Source organism: Oncorhynchus masou, unplaced genomic scaffold (assembly GCF_036934945.1).
Source record: "Oncorhynchus masou masou isolate Uvic2021 unplaced genomic scaffold, UVic_Omas_1.1 unplaced_scaffold_733, whole genome shotgun sequence".
In the NCBI taxonomy this organism is placed as follows: Eukaryota; Metazoa; Chordata; class Actinopteri; order Salmoniformes; family Salmonidae; genus Oncorhynchus; species Oncorhynchus masou.
The window spans coordinates 290787-307734 of record NW_027013784.1 but is presented as its reverse complement, the minus strand read 5'-3'; the positions used below and the strand labels follow the sequence as shown (position 1 = coordinate 307734).

The following is a 16948-nucleotide window of genomic DNA, read 5'->3' as shown; positions in this document are numbered from 1 at the left end:
TATAATGAACACAACAGCACTACACAGAGTACTGTATTATAATGAACAGCCCTACACAGAGTACTGTATTATAATGAACACAACAGCCCTACACAGAGTACTGTATTATAATGAACAGCCCTACACAGTGTACTGTATTATAATGAACACAACAGCCCTACACAGAGTACTGTATTATAATGAACAGTCCCACACAGAGTACTGTATTATAATGAACACAACAGTCCCACACAGAGTACTGTATTATAATGAACACAACAGCCCTACACAGAGTACTGTATTATAATGAACAGCCCTACACAGAGTACTGTATTATAATGAACAGCACTACACAGTGTACTGTATTATAATGAACACAACAGCCCTACACAGAGTACTGTATTATAATGACCAGCCCTACACAGAGTACTGTATTATAATGAACACAACAGCCCCACACAGAGTACTGTATTATAATGAACAGCCCTACACAGAGTACTGTATTATAATGAACAGCCCTACACAGAGTACTGTATTATAATGAACAGCACTACACAGTGTACTGTATTATAATGAACACAACAGCCCTACACAGAGTACTGTATTATAATGACCAGCCCTACACAGAGTACTGTATTATAATGAACACAACAGCCCTACACAGAGTACTGTATTATAATGAACACAACAGCCCCACACAGAGTACTGTATTATAATGAACACAACAGCCCTACACAGAGTACTGTATTATAATGAACACAACAGCCCCACACAGAGTACTGTATTATAATGAACACAACAGTCCCACACAGAGTACTGTATTATAATGACCAGCCCTACACAGAGTACTGTATTATCATGAACAGCACTACAAAGAGTACTGTATTATAATGAACACAACTGCCCCACACAGAGTACTCTATTATAATGAACAGCCCTACACAGAGTACTGTATTATAATGAACACAACAGCCCCACACAGAGTACTGTATTATAATGAACACAACAGTCCCACACAGAGTACTGTATTATAATGAACAGTCCTACACAGAGTACTGTATTATAATGAACACAACAGCACTACACAGAGTACTGTATTATAATGAACACAACAGTCCTACACAGAGTACTGTATTATAATGACCAGCCCTACACAGAGTACTGTATTATCATGAACAGCACTACAAAGAGTACTGTATTATAATGAACACAACAGCCCTACACAGAGTACTGTATTATAATGAACACAACAGTCCTACACAGAGTACTGTATTATAATGAACAGCCCTACACAGAGTACTGTATTATAATGAACAGCCCTACACTGTAACGACGTTCTTCGTTTGTCGAAAGAGAGTCAGACCGAAATGCAGCGTGTTTGTTACTCATGTTTATAAGTGACAACAAATAACGAAACTATACATGAAATAACGAATAAATACAAAACAACAAAACGGAACGTGAAACCTATTACAGCCTGACTGGTGAAACTAACACAGAGACAGGAACAATCACCCACGAAATACAAAGCGAAACCCAGGCTACCTAAATACGGTTCCCAATCAGAGACAACGAGAATCACCTGACTCTGATTGAGAACCGCCTCAGGCAGCCAAACCTATGAAACACACACCCCTAATCAGCTACAATCCCAATAACTAAAAAACCCCACTAAATACAACAAACAATAAACCCATCTCACACCCTGGCCTGACCAACTAATTAACTAAAACACAAAATACTAAGACCAAGGCGTGACAGAACCCCCCCCTAAGGTGCGGACTCCCGAACGCACCTCAAAACCATAGGGAGGGTCCGGGTGGGCGTCTGTCCATGGTGGCGGTTCCGGCTCCGGACGTGGACCCCACTTCATAAATGTCATTGTTCCTCCCCTTCGCGTACTGGGATGATCCACCCTCGCCGCCGACCATGGCCGAATAGTCCTCACCCAGAACCCTACATAACAGAGGAGCAGCTCGGGACTGAGGGGCAGCTCGGGACTGAGGGGCAGCTCGGGACTGAGGGGCAGCTCGGGACTGAGGGGCAGCTCGGGACTGAGGGGCAGCCCGGGACCGAGAAGAAGCCCAGTACCGAGAAGAAGCCCAGTACCGAGATGAAGCCCAGCCAGGCAGTTGAATCCGGCAGATCCTGGTTGACTGGCGGATCCTGGCTGACTATCAGATCTGGCAGATCCTGGCTGACTGGCGGATCCTGGCTGACCGGCGGATCCTGGCTGACCGGCGGATCCTGGCTGACCGGCTGATCCTGGCTGACTGGCTGATCCTGGCCGACTGGCAGATCCTGGCTGACTAGCAGATCTGGCAGATCCTGGCTGACTGGCGGATCCTGGCCGACTGGCAGATCCTGGCTGACTAGCAGATCTGGCAGATCCTGGCTGACTGGCGGATCCTGGCTGACTGGCAGATCCTGGCCGACTGGCAGATCCTGGCTGACTAGCAGATCTGGCAGATCCTGGCTGACTGGCGGATCCTGGCCGACTGGCAGATCCTGGCTGACTAGCAGATCTGGCAGATCCTGGCTGACTGGCGGATCCTGGCTGACTGGCAGATCCTGGCCGACTGGCAGATCCTGGCTGACTAGCAGATCTGGCAGATCCTGGCTGACTGGCGGATCTGGAAGAGTCTGGTTGACTGGCAGATCTGGAAGAGTCTGGTTGACTGGCATATCTGGAAGAGTCTGGTTGACTTGCAGATCTGGAAGAGTCTGGTTGACTGGCAGATCTGGAAGAGTCTGGTTGACTGGCAGATCTGGAAGAGTCTGGCTGACTGGCAGATCTGGAAGAGTCTGGCTGACTGGCAGATCTGGAAGAGTCTGGTTGACTGGCAGATCTGGAAGAGTCTGGCTGACTGGCAGATCTGGAAGAGTCTGGTTGACTGGCAGATCTGGAAGAGTCTGGCTGACTGGCAGATCTGGAAGAGTCTGGCTGACTGGCAGATCTGGAAGAGTCTGGCTGACTGGCAGATCTGGAAGAGTCTGGCTGACTGGCAGATCTGGAAGAGTCTGGCTGACTGGCAGATCTGGAAGAGTCTGGCTGACTGGCAGATCTGGAAGAGTCTGGCTGACTGGCAGATCTGGAAGAGTCTGGCTGACTGGCAGATCTGGAAGAGTCTGGCTGTCTGGCAGATCTGGAAGAGTCTGGCTGTCTGGCAGATCTGGAAGAGTCTGGCTGTTTGGCAGATCTGGAAGAGTCTGGCTGACTGGCAGATCTGGAAGAGTCTGGCTGACTGGCAGATCCTGGCAGACTGATGGCTCTGGCTGCTTCATGCTGACTGACGGCTCTGGCTGCTCCATGCTGACTGGCGGCTCTGGCTGCTCCATGCAGACTGGCAGCTCTGGCTGCTCCATGCAGACTGGCAGCTCCTTGCAGACTGGCAGCTCTAGCTGCTCCATGTAGACTGGCAGCTCCTTGCAGACTGGCAGCTCTAGCTGCTCCAGGCAGACTGGCAGCTCTGGCTGCTCCATGCAGACTGGCAGCTCCTTGCAGACTGGCAGCTCTAGCTGCTCCATGCAGACTGGCAGCTCTAGCTGCTCCATGCAGACTGGCAGCTCTAGCTGCTCCATGCAGACTGGCAGCTCCTTGCAGATTGGCAGCTCCTTGCAGACTGGCAGCTCCTTGCAGATTGGCAGCTCCTTGCAGACTGGCAGCTCTAGCTGCTCCATGCAGACTGGCAGCTCCTTGCAGACTGGCAGCTCCATGCAGACTGGCAACTCCATGCAGACTGGCAACTCCATGCAGACTGGCAACTCTGGCTGCTCCAAGCAGACTGACAGCTCTGGCTGCCCCATGCAGACTGGCAGCTCTAGCTGCTCCATGCAGGCTGGCAACACTGGATGCTCCATGTAGACTGGCAGCTCTAGCTGCTCCATGCAGACAGGAGGCTTCGGCAGCGCTGTAGAGGAGGAAGGCTCTAGAACCGCTGAACAGGCGGGAGACTCCGACAGCGCAGCAGAGGGAGAAAGCGCTGGCTGCGCTGAACAGGCGAGGCGCACTGAAGGCCTGATGCGTGGTGCTGGCACTGGTGGTATTTGGCCGAGAACACGCACAGGAAGCCTAGTGCGGGGAACTGCTACCGGAGGGCTGGGGTGTGGAGGTGGTACTGGATAGAGGACAGGCACAGGAAGCCTGGTGCGGGGAGCTACCATCGGAGGACTAGTGTGTGAAGGTGGCACAGGATGGACTGGACCGTGAAGGTGTACTGGAGAGCCTGAGTGCAGGACTGGCACAGGACGTGCAAGGCTAGGTAGGTACACAGGAGGCTTAGTGCGTGAGGCTGGCACATTTTTCACCAGCCGACTAACACGCACCTCAGGACTAGTATGGAGCGCTGACCCAGGTGCCATTAAATCCCCGACACGCTCCGTCGGACGAATATTGTACCTAAAGCACCAAACTAGCAACTCCCTCATTAATTTCTCCTCCAATTTCCCCATTAACTCCTTCACAGTCTCTGCTTCGCTCACCTCCAACACCGATTCTGGTCTCCTCCTTGGCTCTTCACGATAAACAGGGAGAGTTGGCTCAGGTCTGTCTCCTGACTCAGCCAATCCCCCTCTGAGCCCCCCCCAAGAAATTTTGGGGCTTCGCTCTGCGCCGCCATGTCTTTTTTCCGACCCCATTCTCCTATAGCCCTCTTCGCACTGCTCCAGCGAATCCCAGGCGGGCTCCGGCACTCTCTGGGTCGGCCGCCCACCTGTCTATTTCTTCACACGTCGTAATATCCATACTGTACTCCATTCTGGGCTGCTCCTGTTTCCATCCACGTCGCCGTGCTTCCTCCTCATACCAGCGCCTCTCCGCTTCAGCCGCTTCTAGTTCCTCCTTAGGGCGGCGATATTCACCAGGCTGGGCCCAGGGTCCTTTTCCTTCCAGCTCCTGTTTCCTCTTCGCCTGCTGCACCTTTGGGCGGCTACACTCCCCTGGTTTAGCCCAGGGTCCTCTCCCGTCAAGGATTTCCTCCCATGTCCAGAAATCCTTAATACGCGGCTCCTCTTTGGGCTGCTCCTCTTTGGGCTGCTCCTGCCTGTTGACACGCTGCTCGGTCCGTGTGTGGTGGGTGATTCTGTAACGACGTTCTTCGTTTGTCGAAAGAGAGTCGGACCGAAATGCAGCGTGTTTGTTACTCATGTTTATTAGTGAAAACAAATAACGAAACTATACATGAAATAACGAATAAATACAAAACAACAAAACGGAACGTGAAACCTATTACAGCCTGACTGGTGAAACTAACACAGAGACAGGAACAATCACCCACGAAATACAAAGCGAAACCCAGGCTACCTAAATACGGTTCCCAATCAGAGACAACGAGAATCACCTGACTCTGATTGAGAACCGCCTCAGGCAGCCAAACCTATGCAACACACACCCCTAATCAGCTACAATCCCAATAACTAAAAACCCCCACTAAATACAACAAACAATAAACCCATGTCACACCATGGCCTGACCAACTAATTAACTAAAACACAAAATACTAAGACCAAGGCGTGACATACACAGAGTACTGTATTATAATAAACACAACAGTCCTACACAGGGTACTGTATTATAATGAACACAACAGTCCTACACAGAATACTGTATTATAATGAACACAACAGTCCTACACAGGGTACTGTATTATAATGAACACAACAGCCCCACACAGAGTACTGTATTATAATGAACACAACAGCCCTACACAGAGTACTGTATTATAATGAACACAACAGTCCCACACAGAATACTGTATTATAATGAACTGCCCCACACAGAGTACTGTATTATAATGAACACAACAGTCTTACACAGAGTATTGTATTATAATGTACACAACAGCCCTACACAGAGTACTGTATTATAATGAACACAACAGCCCTACACAGAGTACTGTATTATAATGAACACAACAGTCCTACACAGAGTACTGTATTATAATGAACACAACAGCCCTACACAGAGTACTGTATTATAATGAACACAACAGTCCTACACAGAGTACTGTATTATAATGAACACAACAGTCCTACACAGGGTACTGTATTATAATGAACACAACAGCCCTACACAGAGTACTGTATTATAATGAACAGTCCCACACAGAGTACTGCATTATAATGAACACAACAGTCCTACACAGAGTACTGTATTATAATGAACACAACAGTCCTACACAGAGTACTGTATTATAATGAACACAACAGCCCTACACAGAGTACTGTATTATAATGAACAGTCCCACACAGAGTACTGTATTATAATGAACACAACAGTCCTACACAGAGTACTGCATTATAATGAACACAACAGTCCTACACAGGGTACTGTATTATAATGAACACAACAGTCCTACACAGAGTATTGTATTATAATGAACACAACAGTCCCACACAGAATACTGTATTATAATGAACTGCCCCACACAGAGTACTGTATTATAATGAACACAACAGCCCCACACAGAGTACTGTATTATAATGAACACAACAGTCCCACACAGAGTACTGTATTATAATGAACACAACAGTCCCACACAGAGTACTGTATTATAATGAACAGCCCTACACAGAGTACTGTATTATAATGAACAGCCCCACAGAGTATTGTATTATAATGAACACAACAGTCCTACACAGAGTATTGTATTATAATGAACACAACAGTCCCACACAGAATACTGTATTATAATGAACAGCCCTACACAGAGTACTGTATTATAATGAACACAACAGTCCCACACAGAGTACTGTATTATAATGAACACAACAGCCCTACACAGAGTACTGTATTATAATGAACACAACAGCCCCACACAGAGTACTGTATTATAATGAACACAACAGTCCCACACAGAGTACTGTATTATAATGAACACAACAGTCCCACACAGAGTACTGTATTATAATGAACAGCCCTACACAGAGTACTGTATTATAATGAACACAACAGCCCCACACAGAGTACTGTATTATAATGAACACAACAGTCCCACACAGAGTACTGTATTATAATGAACACAACAGTCCCACACAGAGTACTGTATTATAATGAACACAACAGCCCTACACAGAGTACTGTTTTATAATGAACACAACAGTCCTACACAGAGTACTGTTTTATAATGAACACAACAGTCCTACACAGAGTACTGTATTATAATGAACAGTCCTACACAGAGTACTGTATTATAATGAACAGTCCTACACAGAGTACTGTATTATAATGAACAGCCCTACACAGAGTACTGTATTATAATGAACAGCCCCACACAGAGTACTGTATTATAATGAACACAACAGTCCTACACAGAGTACTGTATTATAATGAACAGTCCTACACAGAGTACTGTATTATAATGAACACAACAGCCCCACACAGAGTACTGTATTATAATGAACACAACAGTCCCACACAGAGTACTGTATTATAATGAACACAACAGCCCCACACAGAGTACTGTATTATAATGAACACAACAGTCCCACACAGAGTACTGTATTATAATGAACACAACAGCCCCACACAGAGTACTGTATTATAATGAACACAACAGTCCTACACAGAGTACTGTATTATAATGAACAGTCCTACACAGAGTACTGTATTATAATGAACACAACAGCCCCACACAGAGTACTGTTTTATAATGAACACAACAGTCCTACACAGAGTACTGTATTATAATGAACAGTCCTACACAGAGTACTGTATTATAATGAACAGCCCTACACAGAGTACTGTATTATAATGAACAGCCCCACAGAGTACTGTATTATAATGAACACAACAGTCCTACACAGAGTACTGTATTATAATGAACAGTCCTACACAGAGTACTGTATTATAATGAACAGCCCTACACAGAGTACTGTATTATAATGAACAGCCCCACACAGAGTACTGTATTATAATGAACACAACAGCCCCACACAGAGTACTGTTTTATAATGAACACAACAGTCCTACACAGAGTACTGTATTTTAATGAACAGTCCTACACAGAGTACTGTATTATAATGAACAGTCCTACACAGAGTACTGTATTATAATGAACAGCCCTACACAGAGTACTGTATTATAATGAACAGCCCCACACAGAGTACTGTATTATAATGAACACAACAGCCCCACACAGAGTACTGTATTATAATGAACACAACAGCCCTACACAGAGTACTGTATTATAATGAACAGTCCCACACAGAGTACTGTTTTATAATGAACACAACAGCCCCACACAGAGTACTGTATTATAATGAACACAACAGCCCTACACAGAGTACTGTATTATAATGAACACAACAGTCCTACACAGAGTACTGTATTATAATGAACAGTCCCACACAGAGTACTATATTATAATGAACACAACAGCCCCACACAGAGTACTGTATTATAATGAACACAACAGCCCTACACAGAGTACTGTATTATAATGAACACAACAGTCCTACACAGAGTACTGTATTATAATGAACAGCCCTACACAGAGTACTGTATTATAATGAACACAACAGTCCTACACAGAGTACTGTATTATAATGAACACAACAGTCCCACACAGAGTACTGTATTATAATGAACACAACAGTCCTACACAGAGTACTGTATTATAATGACCAGTCCTACACAGAGTACTGTATTATAATGAACACAACAGTCCTACACAGAGTACTGTATTATAATGAACACAACAGTCCCACACAGAGTACTGTATTATAATGAACACAACAGTCCCACACAGAGTACTGTATTATAATGAACACAACAGTCCCACACAGAGTACTGTATTATAATGAACACAACAGCCCCACACAGAGTACTGTATTATAATGAACACAACAGCCCTACACAGAGTACTGTATTATAATGAACAGTCCCACACAGAGTACTGCATTATAATGAACACAACAGTCCTACACAGAGTACTGTATTATAATGAACACAACAACCCTACACAGAGTACTGTATTATAATGAACACAACAACCCTACACAGAGTACTGTATTATAATGAACACAACAGCCCTACACAGAGTACTGTATTATAATGAACAGTCCCACACAGAGTACTGCATTATAATGAACACAACAGTCCTACACAGAGTACTGTATTATAATGAACACAACAGTCCTACACAGAGTACTGTATTATAATGAACAGTCCCACACAGAGTACTGTATTATAATGAACACAACAGTCCTACACAGAGTACTGTATTATAATGAACACAACAGCCCTACACAGAGTACTGTATTATAATGAACACAACAGTCCTACACAGAGTACTGTATTATAATGAACAGTCCCACACAGAGTACTGTATTATAATGAACACAACAACCCTACACAGAGTACTGTATTATAATGAACACAACAGCCCTACACAGAGTACTGTATTATAATGAACAGTCCCACACAGAGTACTGCATTATAATGAACACAACAGTCCTACACAGAGTACTGTATTATAATGAACACAACAGTCCTACACAGAGTACTGTATTATAATGAACACAACAGCCCTACACAGAGTACTGTATTATAATGAACACAACAGTCCTACACAGAGTACTGTATTATAATGAACAGTCCCACACAGAGTACTGTATTATAATGAACACAACAGCCATACACAGAGTACTGTATTATAATGAACACAACTGTCCCACACAGAGTACTGTATTATAATGAACACAACAGCCCTACACAGAGTACTGTATTATAATGAACAGTCCCACACAGAGTACTGTATTATAATGAACACTACAGCCCTACACAGAGTACTGTATTATAATGACACAACAGTCCCACACAGAGTACTGTATTATAATGAACAGCCCCACACAGAGTACTGTATTATAATGAACACAACAGGGTCACTACCAACCCAAGATCCAATCCATTTCCCTCCTCCATGTTCTAATCCCTCATCCATATTCTAACCCCTCCTCCATGTTCTAACCCATCCTCCATGTTCTAACCCCTCCTCCATGTTCTAACCCCTCCTCCATGTTCTCACCCCTCCTCCATGTTCTAACCCCTCCTCCATGTTCTAACCCCTCCTCCATGTTCTATCCCCTCCTCCATGTTCTAACCCCTCCTCCATGTTCTAACCCCTCCTCCATGTTCTATCCCCTCCTCCATGTTCTAACCCCTCCTCCATGTTCTATCCCCTCCTCCATGTTGTCTCCCCTCCCAGAGTTCCTAGTCCAGTATGAAGACCTGCTCCACCAGGCTGGGGTGTGGCACAACCTGACAGAGGAGGAGGGCACCAAGACCACAGCCCACCTGGACCTGTCCCCCTATGCCTACTACTCCTTCAGGGTTCTGGCCGTGAACCATGTGGGCTTCAGCCAGCCCAGCCAGCCCTCCAGACAGTACAGGACCAACCCTGCAGGTAAAACTATACTGTGGATCTTACTTTATTGTCAAATAAATGCAAATAGTCTGTTCTAAAACTGAAGAGGTGTTCGAGGTAGGGATGACTATAGACTAAGATGATCAGAAGTGTTAGATTGAGAGGTAGGGATGACTATAGAGTAAGATGATCAGATGTGTTAGATTGAGAGGTAGGGATGACTATAGAGTAAGATGATCAGATGTGTTAGATTGAGAGGTAGGGATGACTATAGAGTAAGATGATCAGATGTGTTAGATTGAGAGGTAGGGATGACTATAGACTAAGATGATCAGAAGTGTTAGATTGAGAGGTAGGGATGACTATAGAGTAAGATGATCAGATGTGTCAGAGTGAGAGGTAGGGATGACTATAGAGTAAGATGATCAGATGTGTTAGATTGAGAGGTAGGGATGACTATAGAGTAAGATGATCAGATGTGTTAGATTGAGAGGTAGGGATGACTATAGAGTAAGATGGTCAGAAGTGTTAGAGTGAGAGGTAGGGATGACTATAGTGTAAGAAGGTTCTGATGTGTTAGAGTGAGAGGTAGGGATGACTATAGAGTAAGATGGTCAGAAGTGTTAGAGTGAGAGGTAGGGATGACTATAGTGTAAGAAGGTTCTGATGTGTTAGAGTGAGAGGTAGGGATGACTATAGTGTAAGATGGTTCTGATGTGTTAGAGTGAGAGGTAGGGATGACTATAGTGTAAGAAGGTTCTGATGTGTTAGAGTGAGAGGTAGGGATGACTATAGTGTAAGATGGTTCTGATGTACACTGTAGAAATGGCAAGAGGTTTGGTCTGATCTGTGATCTGTTTGTGATTCTGTTAGCTCCAGATGTGAATCCAACAGATGTCCATGGTGTTGGAACTGAACATAATAACTTAGTCATCTCATGGAAGGTAAGGTATGCTCCATCTCAAGTATAACCAGTATCATTAGTCCTAATTCAGCAGCCTACAGGGAGTATTCCTGACCCTATTCATGGTGTCACCATCTCACTATTATCCCAGTGAAGACCCCTCTTCCCCTGTAATATCTCCTCCATAGGAGCTGACAGGCCTCCAGTCCAATGGACCAGGACTGCAGTACAAGGTGAACTGGAGACAGAAGGATGTGGAGGAGGACTGGTTGTCTGAGACCGTGGCTAACGCCTCCAAGTATGTGGTGTCAGGCACGCCCACTTTCGTACCCTACGAGGTCAAAGTTCAGGCGGTGAACGACTACGGAAACGGACCAGCGCCTGAGGCGGTGGTGGGGTATTCTGGAGAGGACGGTGAGTATTGTAGTGTGTGTGTGTGTGTGTAGAGAGGACTGTGAGTACTACTACTGTACATGGGTAGGTCTATGTAAATGAGGAGGTTGTGAATGGACAGAGGAATGGTCTTTTTCAAACTGAAAACTGCCACCATAAGTTCCAGTAACTTCTAGATCCAACCATTTCTAGTTAGAATGCAAATTAGAAGGTTGTTGTCATGAAAACTTTGATGCCAGTATGGAGTATAGTCTGTTGAAAACTTTGTCTGTCACTCAGTGCCCATTTCAGCCCCAGAGAGTGTCCAGGTGTTGGTTCAGAACGGGACGCTAGCAGAGGTTCACTGGGAGCCTGTCCTCACCTCCATGGTCAGGGGACGACTCCAGGGCTACAAGGTACTGTACACAGCAAACAGAGATCCCTCACAATGTGGAGAAAGATTTATTATCACCACCATATACTGGTAGTTAAATACATCAGTTCGTGTCACAGTTAGGGGGTTACATTCTGGTATGTTTTGCCAAATTACTTTATTTCACCTTTATTTAACTAGGCACGTCAGTTAAGAACTAATTCTTATTTTCAATGATGGCCTAGGAACAGTGGGTTAACTGCCAGTTCAGGGGCAGAACGAAAGATTTGTACCTTGTCAGCACGGGGGTTTGAATTTGCAACCTTCCGGTTACTAGTCCAACGCTCTAACCATTAGGCTACCCTGCCGCCCCAAAATGCCCATGTCCTGTAGTCAGGAGGGAATAAGTAGAACATCTGACCATCATGGAACCAGGAAGAACCTGGTCATTTAGACCAGAATGTTTGTCTGATGTGTGTGTGGTCCTGCAGGTGTCCTACTGGCGTGAGCGTAGCCTCCACCAGGCAGAGGCTCAGCAGGAGGAGCAGCAGGTGTTGCTCTTCAGTGGGAACAGGACTGACGGCAGACTACCAGGCCTCAAACCCTACAGCCTCTATACACTGAACATCAGGGTGGTCAACGGCAAGGGAGAGGGGCCCCCCAGCCCCAACCACAACTTTGAGACCCCAGAGGGAGGTAAGGGGCATCAGTCAGACTCCTACCGTTGTTGGATAGATTCTCTGTGTTTAATCCATATACCACAGGAGGCTGGTGAGGGAGGACGGTTCATAATAATGAATGGAATGGATGAAATGGAATGGTAGACATGGAAACTAGATGTTTCATGTATTTGAGACCCTTCCATCCATTCCGCTCCAGCCATTACTATGAGCCCGTCCTCCCCATTTAAAGGTCCACCTGCCACCACTGCCGTATACATATAGCCATGCATTGTGCTGCACTGTTGGAAGGGGCTGACCATGGGCCGGAAACAATGCTAAACATATCAGGTTAGAATGGTCCTATCTGTACGTTACTGTATGGTTTTGTGCCTATGAATGGTGGTTTTCTGCAGTTCATAAGTCATTTTGTATAATTGCATCCACACGTTATGACATTGTATCCATGTGTTTATCTGCGTGTGTTTAGTCCCTGGTCCTCCTTCCTTCTTGCGTATAAAGAACACCGACATGGACTCTCTGACGCTGGAGTGGGGTCCTCCACAGGACAACAATGGTCGCCTCACCGGCTACACACTCAAATACCAGCCAGGTAAGTCTGCTGAGCAATTTGATCCATTTTTATTGTGGCATCTGTGGCTGACCCTGGCTTCCAACCCTTCTGGGTGTGTATGTGTGTGTGTGTGTGCCTCACTGGATTGGTTTGAAATCAAAGGAAGTATTTCAATATCTTTATCCTTATGCATCTCTCTCTCTCTCTCTCTCTCTCTCAGTCAACAGCTCCAATGAGCTTGGTCCCGTTGAGGAGATGATGTTCCCAGCCAATGAGACCACCGTAATCCTGGCCGACCTCAAGTACAGCACCCGCTATAAGTTCTACTTCAACGCTAAGACCATCAAGGGCTCCGGCCCAACCATCACAGAGGAGGCTGTCACTATCATGGATGAAGGTGAGCTTTACGTAGAATTACATGTTATTGATTGATTTATTGAACCTTTCTTTAACTAAGCAAGTCAGTTTAGAATGCAAGTCATTTAGAATGACGGCCTACCCTGGCCAAACCAACGGGCAACACTAGAATGAAATACAACACTAGAATGAAATACAACACTAGAATGGAATACAACACTAGAATGGAATACAACACTGGAATGAAATACAACACTAGAATGGAATACAACACTGGAATGGAATACAACACTAGAATGGAATACAACACTGGAATGAAATACAACACTAGAATGGAATACAACACTAGAATGGAATACAACACTGGAATGAAATACAACACTGGAATGAAATACAACACTAGAATGGAATACAACACTGGAAGGAAATACAACACTAGAATGGAATACAACACTAGAATGGAATACAACACTGGAATGAAATACAACACTAGAATGGAATACAACACTAGAATGGAATACAACACTGGAATGAAATACAACACTAGAATGAAATACAACACTAGAATGAAATACAACACTAGAATGAAATACAACACTAGAATGAAATACAACACTAGAATGGCCATTGGCATGCCGGCAAGGCGATTACAGGACGGCCATCTTGGTCAAGTAATCTAATGTATCTCTATGGAGCTTTAGGTACCGTGAAAGCAAATTGTACAGTGTTATGGGTGTGTTGAAGTTATTATTTGTCTCCACTCAACACTCTAAAGCCGCTGTCTATGAATTTGAAGGTGTTTTCTCTCAGGTTTCTCTCAGCTGTTTACCAAAAAAAGTGGTGGGCAGCAGTTTACAGCTTGTAGCTTTTCCTACAGCGCAGTGTGACATTTCCTGGAGAGTCTTTGTTTTCTCAGCGGATAACACACGTTTCAGGTTGCATGGACTCTGACGTGTTCCAGTGTGGTAAAACTGTCCCCCGTGTTGTTCCACCTGGAGTGAATCATTCTGTTTTGGGTGAACTTGGTGAAAAAATACTTTGTCTTTATAATGGGAACACGGTGGAGTGTAGTTGTACTTTTTCCTTGCTCATCTACTTACATCCCCTCTGCCTGTGTTTGTCTTCTCTTCTCTCTGTCTCTTTCTCTTTCTCCTCTTCTCTCTGAAGCCTTTATTCAGCAACCCATAGTAGATGTGTTCAAAGGTAAAATAAGTCTCTCAGCGGAAGCACCTGCATGTCCTACCATTTACTAGACCCTGATAGATAACTACTGTAGATCTGTCTGCATGTTCTACTAGGTAGAGAAACTAGACCCTGATAGATATCTACTGTAGATCTGTCTGCATGTTCTACCATTTACTAGACCCTGATAGATATCTACTGTAGATCTGTCTGCATGTTCTACCAGTTACTAGACCCTGATAGATAACTACTGTAGATCTGTCTGCATGTTCTACTAGGTAGAGAAACTAGACCCTGATAGATAGCTACTGTAGGTCTGTCTGCATGTTCTATTAGGTAGAGAAACTAGACCCTGATAGATAGCTGCTGTAGGTCTGTCTGCATGTTCTACCAGTTACTAGACCCTGATAAATATCTACTGTATATCTGTCTGCATGTTCCTTCCTCCATCATCAGTGAGCTGTAGCATGATGTACTACAGTACCCATAATGCTCTATGTTAGCTACTGTGGGAGTAGATGTTCACTCTAATGCTACGTTCCAATAGCCAGTCTAGAATACTGCTTAGAATGCATTTCCTCATTCTCGTGGTAAAGTAAAGAAATGAGCCTATTACTGTGTTCATTGCATCCGCAAGCACCAACCCTTGTGTCCAATTCACCTGAAAAGACCTAAATGGATGAATAGCAATGTTGTAGGCTCCTCATCTCTTTCATTCACTGTCTTTCCCCTTCTTTCCTTGCCCTCGCTCATGAATTCATTCCATCACTGTACCATGTGTTTTATTAAACCATCCTGTATGATGTTAACTACTATAACTATCTGTCCTGTATGATGTTAACTACTATAACTACCTGTCCTGTATGATGTTAACTACTATAACTCCCTGTCCTGTATGATGTTAACTACTATAACTCCCTGTCCTGTATTTTTATTTATTTTACCTTTATTTAACTAGGCAAGTCAGTTAAGAACAAATTCTTATTTTCAATGACGGCCTAGGAACAGTGGGTTAACTGCCTGTTCAGGGGCAGAACGACAGATTTGTACCTTGTCAGCTCAGGGGTTTGAACTTGCAACCTTCCGGTTACTCGTTACTCGTCCAGTGCTCTAACCACTAGGCTACCCTGCCGATGATGTTAACTACTATAACTACCTGTCCTGTATGATGTTAACTACTATAATTAATATAACTACTATAACTACCTGTCCTGCATAATGCTGTACCATTGGACAGTCTTCATGCTGTTAACTACTCTACCTCTAACTACTATAACTAATATAATAACTCTATAGTATTGTGGTACTATTTGTTTGTCTGCCCTTGTGGTGGTGGTGCCTGTGGTGCCTGTGGTGTCTGTGGTGTCTTACTCTTCTCTGTGGTGTTGTAGTTTCAGGCTACACAGAACCCCATCTTCCAATCTCTCCCATCACTCAGTCTCTGCGCCCCCCGTTTCACAAGGGTACTACAGCCATTCCCTGAGTCCCTTACCTCTCTCTCCATAAGCTCTCTAAAGAGGAACATGTTAACTCATCGTTTAGGGCAGTTGTGTGTCCTGTGTCTAGCTTGCGTATGACAAATTAGTTCTCAGGAAAATATGGTGGGAAATGCAGGAAAGGCAGAATACCTGTAGAGATTTAGTTATAGGTGTGACTCATTTTCTGGAAAACAAAGCATTATTAGATGACAAAGTCTACAGTTTGTATTTGAGTCTAAGTTCCTTCCTCCGTGACCATCTGTAACGTCCTACCTCTGAGACTTGTATGTTACTGGCTACGGTTCCAACTTGTGTAGCTCAACAACTGTCCTGTATGTTCTTCCCTGTGTGACCAGTGCGTCCTATAGGCCCGGCGTTCACCAATGTAAACTCCTCTGTGGTGGGAGAGGAGGGAGCAGTGATAAGTTGGGAATACTTTGGACCAGATAAGAATGTGTATGTGGAGTATATTGTAGAAAACAGTAAGCTATTCCTATTTCTATACAATATTGTCTCATCGCATCACAAAGCAAATTGCATGCATATAAACACACAGTTCAGCATATCAACTGCCTGTCAAGCATATAAACTTAATACGGTTAAAGTATCATTGTTAATTTATTCCAAAATCTGGATCATCAATTCCCATAAACATGATTTTACAAACCCACTGTTAACATACCTCATAGAATGAGGAAGTGGCATG

At 44.4% G+C, this 16948-nt stretch overlaps 1 pseudogene; it reads left to right on the top strand.

The window, feature by feature from the left end:
* Positions 1 to 16948, top strand: part of LOC135537259 (neuronal cell adhesion molecule-like) — a 78365-nt pseudogene that overhangs the window by 51057 nt on the left and 10360 nt on the right.